Below are 10191 nucleotides of genomic sequence, written 5' to 3'. Positions count from 1 at the left end.
ATCTGTACAGAGTTGATAAGCGAGATATTTCATCATCTGTACAGACTTGATGAGTGAGATATATCATCATCTGTACAGACTTGATAAGTGAGATATATCATCATCTGTACAGACTTGATGAGTGAGATATATCATCATCTGTACAGACTTGATAAGTGAGATATATCATCATCTGTACAGACTTGATAAGTGAGATATATCATCATCTGTACAGATAATCAAGATGTCTCAACTTTACAGGATTAATTAGATTTTATATTCCTGAATTTATTAGCTTTTCATTTGCTCATACAGGCTTCAATTTCATGAGAATGCACGCAAGCTTGTATGATCAATTACACTCAATAACACTGGGTTAATCAACATTGTCCATGTGCAGTGTATTTTATTTTATTTAAGAATAATATTATTAAAGTGCAATTATTTATTTATTTATTGATCTTTGCTGTATTTTTGTGATAGTCCAGTTTTTATATCTTATACCTTAAAGAGGTTTTCCAACATTTTTATATGTAAATGGAACACTGATAGCATCAATTTGCACCATTCCAATTTTCAATCAGTGGATTGCAGGAACCTCAGATGTCTGATTGAAAATTGGAATGATGCAAATTGATGCTAAAAAATACCTGTCTAGTAAACTAAAACAATGGTCTAGTTCGTCGTATTCTTTTGATATTCACATACAACCATTGTTTGTTTGTTTCACTCTTTACCAATGATCTATTGAAATTTTAACTCAATAGTTTCAAAAAGTGTTGTAATTTATTTAACCAATAAAAAACAATTTCCAAGGTGAATATTACGGAGCCCCTTAAGCGCAATTTTCAACACTTTTTATTATTATTTCATTTAAACGAAATAATAAATAAATATGTTTACAATTGCACCTTAGGGGCTCCGTAGAATATGGATTTAATTAACAATATTTTTATATAATGTAGTGATTAGTCATTGATTATATATTGGCTCAGTTTGAGTTTATATTTTTGGGTAATTATTTAGCATGTACATACTTTTTCTTGCCAGTATTAATTTTTTTTAATTTTTAAAGCCTAATGTATAAGGATTAAAGTTGTTTAATATTTGCTTTACCAGCTGATGGATCCAATTCCAGCCTCTACACATATTAGAGTAACAATCCGGATTGGGTTTGTCTACAATAGACGAAAAGTTTATTGACAGAGGACGACAATAAATATCTGAATTATCATGCAGTTTTTAACATTCTTTCATACAGATTTAACCAAATTCATAACATGATATAAGTGCATAACAAATGTTATCAGTCTTCAGATGGATTGTGCTTGGACAGCTGAAATTAGACTCTGTAAGCCAATAAAACAACTATTTAGACAACTATAGCTGTAAAATCATAAGTCTGAGTTGAGCAAATAAATTTGTGTACATCTGGATTCAAAATGTGAACACGACCAATCCAGTTACTAAGGTACTTGAATTAGTATTGAAAACAAATATAAGTCTAATCTCTATAGTTTTTTATAATTACAAATATCAAAACAGACCCTGAAACATGTTGTTACTCAAAGTTTCATGCTATACACTTGAAATTCTGAGTAACAACATGTTTCAGGTTCTGTTTAGATATTTCTATATCTCTCTTCAATTAATGTTTCAAGCAATAAAGTAGACTGATAGATTAATATATTGAATCTAACTGGAAGTGCTCAAATATCTTTGCTGGACAATATCTTAATGATGAGTTCCCTTATTTTTTAGTGTCAAATTGAGCAAACTATTTGATTAATTGGTGATTCTAATGAATTATCATGTATTCTTAATTATATCATTATGTTCTTATTGCATATAATTATGAGTTTAACCAATCATAAATGTCCATGTATGTACAGTCTGGATAAACAAAAAAAGACTTTTTGACCTTTCTTGATCAGTCACTCATTGAAATTCTGTTGGTAATTCTTCTCTAATTTAGCTAATTATGAATTAATTATGGACATGTGAGACAAACTGGTATTTTTCAAAATCATCAGAACAGCCCTACTTCCTATTCATATAAGTATTAGTACTTTCAATTTGTAAACGAAAATAAGGGAACCCATTTTTAATAGGCTGTGCCTGAAATCCTAATAAATAAAACCTCTAAATTTTATTATACAGACATCTATGTGATATTATAGAGAATTGAATCTCAGTTTTTCTTGTAATTAGAAATCCAGAACAAAATGATATTATGTTAATTATAACACAGGAATTTGAATTCTAATTTGTCATTCTTAGATATTGAGTTAATTTAACAACGGTTTTATTTTGATTCAAATAGGTTCTAGAAATGGTTATATTCTGTTAGGTTACTTTACTCATTTAAGATCTAACATCATCTATCTGTAGATAAAGTTCAACCTGATGACCTATTTAAGCTTCTTTGAAGCAGTATTTAACTCTTTGTCAATTGAACACAAAATTGGTTAAATTTGCGAACATGCGTTTTTATACGCCCACACGTAAGATGGGCGTATATTGTAATCACCCCGTCGGTTCGTCCGTTCACATTTGGCTCGTGCTCACTCTACAGGCTACAGTTCTTTATGGATTCTTTTGATTTTTATTTTGTGTGTCAATGTCGTTATGAAGATGATCCCTATCGATTTTCGTGATGATCGGATAATTTTTCATCGAAATATCGTGTCTGACTTGATGTTTTACTCTATTAGCTATATTGTGCAACTCGTGCTCACTCTACAGGCTACAATTTTTTACAGATTCTTTTGATTTTGAAGCAGTATTTAACTCTTTGTCAATTGAACACAAAATTGGTTAAATTTGCGAACATGCTCACTCTACAGGCTACAGTTCTTTATGGATTCTTTTGATTTTTATTTTGTGTGTCTATGTCGTTATGAAGATGATCCCTATCGATTTTCATGATGATCGGATAATTTTTCACCGAAATATCGTGTCTGACTTGACGTTTTTATCTATTAGCTATATTGAGCAACCCTGTAGTCACTAAAGACTGTTTAATCATTTCTAACAGATGCCAGTGGGCGTATGTTACCTTGCCTGGCAAGCTATCTTCTGTAAATGTCTTGAGATCTAGAAATGAAGTAACCCACAGAAAATAAATGAAATGAAAAGAGTTCTATGCAATTGAAGAAACCCTGAGGGCGGATACGAAGTATTTTTAAGAGTTATGGGTACTTTCACAGTATTTTGTTTTTGTTTATTTGTTGTTGATATTTTTTGAATTTTTAAAGAATTGTAGAAAGTTTTATGTGATAGTGCATCAGATGCAGGTTTCCAGTCAAATTCGCACATGACTGGTAAGTATAGTTCAAACAACAGCCCTGACAGGGAATGTTTAGAAACATGTTTGTTTGAAAATGATACATTAAGATTTATATATTTGTTTTTATGGTATATAACGTATATTCAAAAATTAAATTTATATATTATATATATTTTGGGTCAAATGTTAACCATAGAATGGGTACAGATAATCCTGGATAATCATTTTTGATTGGTATCATTTTACAATTTTCTTGTAAACTGAAACTAGAAAGCATCTTACAATGTTAAGCTATTATAAACTGAGTCTCATACTTTGACTATAATATCCATCTTTCTTGTATCACATAATACAGCAATTTGATTGGATTGCACGCCAGCGAATACAGCCAATCAGAGCCCAAGACTAAACTTTATGTCTAATGTTTGACAGACTTTCTGTCAAGCCCTCTGATTGGCTGTATTTGCTAATGTACAATCTCGTCAAATGGTTACATTTACATACAACTGCACGATTTTTATCCGCTCAAATGATCGTGAACACGGGCTGCCTACGCATTGTTTAACGAGCAACAAATTAACCACATTGGTATATTGGAGTGTAATAGAAATGAATTGTTTATATAGATTAAGCATTGTCCACGCTTTCGCATGCACATCAAAATTGCATGTACCTGTTTTTGAGCAGAGTTGTACGAAAATTTATGCGCGCCAAATTTTTTACATGACCGCCCCCCATCCTCCACACACACACACACACCCTTCACATACGCCTCGCCCTAGTTCTCCACTGTCTTTTTGGTGGCTCAGTCGGTAGTGAGTTGGATTATCGTCTACTAGGCGATTAGGTGCATGGGTTCGAATCCTCCTCAAGGTAAGAAAAATTCTGATGCCTATGTCATTGCTTCCGAGAGTCCGCCCGGCGTCGGCACTCACTCCCTAATACTTAGTTCACGAAGTTCAAATTAAGTGCGTGTCAAACAGAAAGTGTGCAAGTGTCAGTGTGAATTAGGTTTTACAATGCACTGTTAATACTTTATCAATAAAAAGTTACACATTCTTCGCTTTAGAATTTGACTATTTGTCATTTCAACAATGTCTTCTTTCTAAACGGGTTTATCATGAAATTGATATAAGAGTGCAGATTATTAGAGCGTCCTTCAACCAAAAAGTAGAAAACCCGTCAACCTTAAAACAATTTGTTTACATTATCTTTACAAATTATATTATGAATTCGTCAGATTGTTTATATATTCTATACAAGGCTTACTGTAACCTTAGCATTCTTTAAGAGATAGTGTGTATGTAACCACATGCCCTGTATAGTTATAATTATAACCTAATCAACTTTCCACCACCCCGGGGTTCGAGCAATTAGAGTTCTCAAGAACGCTAAAAGTGACCTACATATCTGTTTCATTCATTGCCTTTTTGTACTAAACTCTTTCGCAAAGAAAATTAAATCTTACGTATTATTTCACAGACTTTGAAGTCTACAAATTGTTTTTATTAACACCATAATTCACCATCAACAGCCATAATTATGGTTTTTTATGGTTTGGACTTATTCTATCGAACAGTTTTGGGAATTCTTTGAAATTCTCAACCACCACCATCCTTCTATCAAACTAACCACAAACCTTCGTACGCAAACCTTTTCATGGCAGAGTGGGAACGTGAGGTATTGCCCCTCTGTCCATTTGACCCACTTTTTTCCGGACGCTTTTTGGATGACATTTTTATGGTTTGGACTTATTCTATCGAACAGTTATGGGAATTCTTTGAAATTCTCAACAACCACCATCCTTCTATCAAACTAACCGCAAACGTGAGTGACAAAAGCATAGACTTTCTCGATACCACAGTCTTTAAGGGAGATTCCATAGCAGAAACAAATAAACTGGATATTAAAGTGTATTTCAAAGAAACTGATACACATCAACTCTTGCACAAGAGCTCCTTTCACCCAAAACATACCTTTTCTGGTATAATTAAGTCACAAGTTTTACGATTTCATCGAATTTGTACAAGATCTTCTGATTTCAACCAAGCCTGTACGATTGATTTCTCAAAACTGAAAGAGCGTGGGTACTCTAAACGATTTTAACGAAACATAAAAAATTCCACCTTAGCACAGATAGCAGCTAAAAACAGACTTTATGCCGAAGTACCTCCGGGTTTAAGAAGTGCTCCATGTTTGTCCAGTAGATGCAAAACATGTCCCTTTATATCAGAAACTCATTATTTTGTAAGCAACTCTACGAATAAAAAGTACCCGATCCAGGAACATCTAACATGTGAACATTCGAATGTAATATATTTAATTTCATGCAAGAAATGCACCAAACAATATGTAGGAAAAACGAAGAATAATTTACGAACTCGTTTTAATGCCCATAGGTCAGACATCAAATTAAAGAAAGACAAGCCTGTTTCTAATCGACCATTCAATAGACGATCTCACCCTAATCCCAATTGAGCGTATAGAAATTGACTTGCCCGAAGATGAAACTACCAAAATTCCGTCAATCTAGGGAAGCCCATTGGATTGAGACATTGAATACAGCAAGACCTATAGGACTAAATATTCATCATAATGTGAATAGCACCCTTTGTTGTCCCGTTCAATACAACCAGCAATCTAGCAAGCAAGATAGTTCATGCCCACTATAAGAGCCTTCAAGAGAAATTCCCCCATGTCTATAAGCAGAAAATGATAGTTGCATATTCAAAAAATAAGAACTTAAATGATAATATTGTTCATAGTAAACTAAAAACAATCAGTACATAACAGATACTATACTAGTTATTTTTTCTAATTTCAGATCAGAATAAGAACAGAAGAATATCAAGACCCTTAATCCTAATTTCTAAATAAAGTGTATGCTCCACCCCAGGCCTGTACATTTGGGAGAATCAAACCCTTCCCCGAAAACCAAGAACATCAATGATTCAGTATAACACCATCAACATCTATGATTCAGTATAACACCATCAACATCTATGATTCAGTATAACACCATCAACATCTATGATTCAGAATAACACCATCAACAACATCTATGATTCAGTATAACACCATCAACATCTATGATTCAGTATAACACCATCAACATCTATGATTCAGTATAACACCATCAACAACATCTATGATTCAGTATAACACCATCAACAACTATGATTCAGTATAACACCATCAACATCTATGATTCAGTATAACACCATCAACATCTATGATTCAGTATGACACCATCAACATCTATGATTCAGTATAACACCATCAACAGCCATGATTAAGTATAACACCATCAACAACATCTATGATTCAGTATAACACCATCAACAGCCATGATTCAGTATAACACCATCAACATCTATGATTCAGTATAACCCATAAACAACATCTATGATTCAGTATGACACCATCAACATCTATGATTCAGTATAACCCATAAACAACATCTATGATTCAGTATGACACCATCAAGAACATCTATGATTCAGTACAACACCATCAACATCTATGATTAAGTATAACACCATCAACAACATCTATGATTCAGTATAACCCATAAACAACATCTATGATTCAGTATAACACTATCAACATCTAGGATTCATATTAACACCATCAACAGCCATGATTAAGTATAACACCATCAACAACATCTATGATTCAGTATAACACCATCAACATCTTTGATTCAGTATAACACCATCAACATCTATGATTCAGTATAACCCATAAACAACATCTATGATTCAGTATGACACCATCAAGAACATCTATGATTCAGTACAACACCATCAACATCTATGATTAAGTATAACACCATCAACAACATCTATGATTCAGTATAACCCATAAACAACATCTATGATTCAGTATAACACTATCAACATCTAGGATTCATATTAACATCATCAACATCTAGGATTCAGAATAACACCATCAACATCTATGATTCAGTATAACACCTTCAACATCTATGATTCAGAATAACACCATCAACAACATCTATGATTCAGTATAACACCATCAACATCTATGATTCAGTATAACACCATCAACAACATCTATGATTCAGTATAACACCATCAACATCTATGATTCAGTATAACACCATCAACAACATCTATGATTCAGTATAACCCATAAACAACATCTATGATTCAGTATAACACTATCAACATCTAGGATTCATATTAACATCATCAACATCTAGGATTCAGAATAACACCAACAACAACATCTATGATTCAGTATAACACCTTCAACATCTATGATTCAGAATAACACCATCAACATCTATGATTCAGTATAACACCATCAACATCTATGATTCAGTATAACACCATCAACATCTATGATTCAGTATAACACCATCAACATCTATGATTCAGAATAACACCATCAACATCTATGATTCAGTATAACACCTTCAACAACATCTATGATTAAGTATAACACCTTCAACATCTATGATTCAGAATAACACCATCAACATCTATGATTCAGCACCACACTATCAACATCTAGGATTCATATTAACACCATTACCAAACCAAGTCAATCAAATTCCGCAGCCGATCTTTATCGCGTATTTGAAACAACTTGCATATTATTTAAGCATCTTTATCAAAAGACATTATTTTCGCTTGACTTATCTTCTATCATTATTATTGTTTTATTTGATTTTTTTTATGATGGTTTTACAATAGGGCGGTATCGTGTGATCGTTTTCTCCTTTGGCCCTCATATAGCCATATTAGATATCAACCTATATGAACCAAATATAGGATGCGGAACGTCTTCAATTTCCAATGATTTCACGATATATGACCGCTTTATAACCTTGACATTTTCACCGATTTCAGATGCTTATAGGCTATAGTTCGACTTCAGCTTGATTTAAATTGGTTAGAAATTATCGGATGTTTTTCCGTCTCCGCTTCACTCATTTTACGAATAGAGGGGATTACATCACCCGCTGAGGGGGCGAGGAAATTTGTCCTACTTTAGTTTTATAAGATCGTTAGTTCTAATAAATATGTTTTAGATAAAAGACGCCCAGTACAGTGGAACTTTAAGCTATTAATAAGTACTGGGCAAACATTCTTGGATACATGTCCCCCTAAATCCTACTCCGCGTAAATGCACTAATTTGGTGGCTTGATTTTAGACATGTAAATAGTCTTCAGAAGTAGTGGAAATGTACGAAAATTGCACAATTCCTTCAAATATATCCCCTACTTGGAATTTCTTTTCTATAGATGTCTTTTCTATATATATATGGCAGATTCGTCTTTTTAACTTTCAAACCCGGATAATCCTCGACGCTTAAATTTCGACGGTGAGCTGTGAACACTATTACTGATTGTCTTAGCTAAAAGAAATTCTGAGACTAAGGTACGATTGGTCGTTGAGCTCTGGTAGTATAAGCCACTGCGATTCATCTACCGGAAGTTCTTTTCGACACTTAATCACAAAGGCAAGTAAATCTTTTTTCAACTCCTTAACATTCCTTAATAGTTTACCAATTTAATTTGATAGATAAACAGAGAGAATTGTTTTAGAACAATGACAGGTTTCTGTGATCAGATAGAATGCCTCATTGACCAAGTCTTCGTTCATAATTAGCCACAATTGACCGAAAACGTTTTTGATTTCTTAAAATGTCCAGTTTAGAATGGATAAATAATATTGTTTCAGGAAGAATTAATTTTCCTTAATCAGAGGATATATTTCAACTTGACATCACTTTAATTAAGTTGTTAGGCCATTTCTACCTTTTCATGCGCATATCATATTACCCATTATAAACATTGTCGACAAGACGTAGGCCCTACGTACAGACAGGGAAATGAAATGAATGGAGTTTTACGTCCTACTTTTCTGCAGCGTACAGGCAGGGGACAAGCCATTATAGATAGAAATAAAAAGGGATATTACGGTGTTTGCACAGTTCTAAAACTTCTGAAGACGATTATATGCTCTTAAAATGTGCAAGGCCCAAATAAACCCTATTCAAAACGATCGTTTTCATACGGGAGAAGTTGCCATTCCCTGTTTTTACATATGATATTCACGAGTTTCGTGCATGTATACATATTTACAAAACAAATCGTATTCAGAAACGTGGAATGGTATATTTATATTTTACAGTATTTCTTAATTGCTTTTGTTTACCATTGGGGACATTTTTTTAAAAAAATCGCACGAACTCAACTTGGAGACGCGCATACATAATACGTATGTAATACAATATTATGTTTTTGTTGATAAGAATTTGAGAAGTCGTATCTTCTAGAAAAATGGGTCAGGAATTTTAGGACACCTTGACTAACGTAAATTAATATCACTGATAATCTACACCATTCTTGACGGTGTACGAGCTCTTTCATTCAAACATCAACTTAAAACTGAAAATAACTTAATCGCGTAAGTATCAGCTGAAAGAGTTAAATTTCGCCTGCGCTTTTAAAAAAATATAAGACTGTACATGCAATTGGTGCGCATTTGAATTATAACAGCTCACTATATAATTCATCATTGAGATTTGGGCACGGAACAGCTGGTAGAAACGGTCTTATTGAACTTTAGTTAATATTCTTGTGGAACCTACTTCTTTCTTTCTTTCATAACTCCTCCAATAAGTTGGCTTTAGACATAAGTGACAGATATGACATAATGCACAAAATTAAGTGATATTGTCGTCGAAAAATTTGCTTTTTGACATGAGAGAGCTCTATTTGTGGAAGCCTATATCACTTTTCAAATGACAAATTTGACGCCCGGTCCGTCTGCAATTGAAGTAAAACGTATGTACAGATGAGAATCTAAGTATCCGTCCACATAACATAATAGATATTCATATGCAATATACAGCAGCTGAAAATGTCACTAACGGCCTTAATGATTAT

This window comes from Lottia gigantea (assembly GCF_000327385.1).
Source record: "Lottia gigantea unplaced genomic scaffold LOTGIsca_13, whole genome shotgun sequence".
Lineage (NCBI taxonomy): Eukaryota > Metazoa > Mollusca > Gastropoda > Lottiidae > Lottia > Lottia gigantea.
This window is presented reverse-complemented; position numbering follows the sequence as displayed.